Source organism: Pinus tabuliformis, chromosome Q (assembly GCF_031772625.1).
Source record: "Pinus tabuliformis cultivar Carrire ecotype Pingquan chromosome Q, CPIR1, whole genome shotgun sequence".
In the NCBI taxonomy this organism is placed as follows: Eukaryota; Viridiplantae; Streptophyta; class Pinopsida; order Pinales; family Pinaceae; genus Pinus; species Pinus tabuliformis.
In genome coordinates, this window is record NC_142296.1 from 790,408,932 (window position 1) to 790,410,208 (window position 1,277).

Genomic DNA, 1,277 nt, shown 5'->3' on the forward strand with positions numbered 1-1,277 from the left:
GAAAATCAAAATTCAAGTGATGATAGATCCCATAGGAATCAACTTGTGGGAGAAGACAAAACATGAACTAGATTCATGGTTTGAAAGTAATGATAATGGTAAATTCGCCCTTGAGTTTTTCAAGAGTGAAATTGGTTCAGTTCAATGTGGTTTCATAACTATATTTTTTTTGTTCATGGAATTGTTGAAAAAAAATTGAAAGTGCTACTCTTAATGGAAAAGGAGTACATCAAGATAATAAGTAAAATTGAAATTAATATGCTATTTTTTTAATCTTCAAAGTGAGATAGAGAAAATAAAATAAGTTACATTACAAAAAATTAAAATTAAAATTAAAATTTTGATATAATTAATTTTGTATTGAAAGGAGTAAAATTGGAAAAGAGAGAATGTAAAAACACAGGTTCCTTATTGGATTTTTTTTGATGAACTAGTTGTAATAATAATGATAGCAATGGCGCTTTAACGATGTCCCACATGACTTCCTGAAAGGAGTAACGAAGTGGTATATAATGAGCGCAGTAGACACCCTTTGAGCACGACCTTACTTGAACAGGATCTGTTCTATAGTTTGTACGTCTTAGTCTGCGTAGATTCCTATACAGACAAGCACAAAAATCTGAAAGATGAACGATGGCTCTCGGGCCAGAGCGCGAATACTGTGATGGTTGGGGGTCTCCACTGCCACCCGTCTCTCGATGAACGTCCCGTCTGTGACCTTTCGAGCTCCAGGCAGTGAAGGCCCGAGAGCGTTCTGACGGATTTCCGTTATTTTGTGATTTTTTTATCGCCGCAACAGGGTTTCGCGCACCCTCCAAAGTTGCTGGTAGCGTTCTGACGGATTTCCGTTATTTTGTGATTTTTTTATCGCCGCAACAGGGTTTCGCGCACCCTCCAAAGTTTCTGACGGAGACCAGCATGTTAAGAGTGGATTTGGTCGTTAGCATTGTTGTACCTTTATCATTTTTCCTGACGGAGACCAGCATGTTAAGAGTGGATTTGGTCGTTAGCATTGTTGTACCTTTATCATTTTTCCTGACGGAGACCAGCATGTTAAGAGTGGATCTGGTCGTTATCATTTCTACCCCCTTATACAATTGGTGAATCGATCCTGTAGTTCGCTCCCGCTCGATGAGAAGGAGGTGCCGATTCTCCTCGGCGTCTACAAGTATTTCTGTGTTTTCTTATTCCATTTTTTGAAAGTTTATTAATATGTATTGTTATGAATCTGCTTAGAATTATATGGTATAACTGAATTTGCTTCTCCAAAGAGTAAA

General features: G+C 37.8%; 1 non-coding gene across 1 annotated transcript; it reads left to right on the forward strand.

Annotated features, from left to right (window-relative positions):
* Nucleotides 1-538: 538 nt before the first annotated feature.
* LOC149221858 (small nucleolar RNA U3) lies at nt 539-764 on the forward strand. The gene has a single exon (XR_016249862.1). It is a non-coding gene; the product is annotated as a small nucleolar RNA U3 (small nucleolar RNA).
* The last annotated feature ends 513 nt before the right edge of the window (nt 765-1,277 follow it).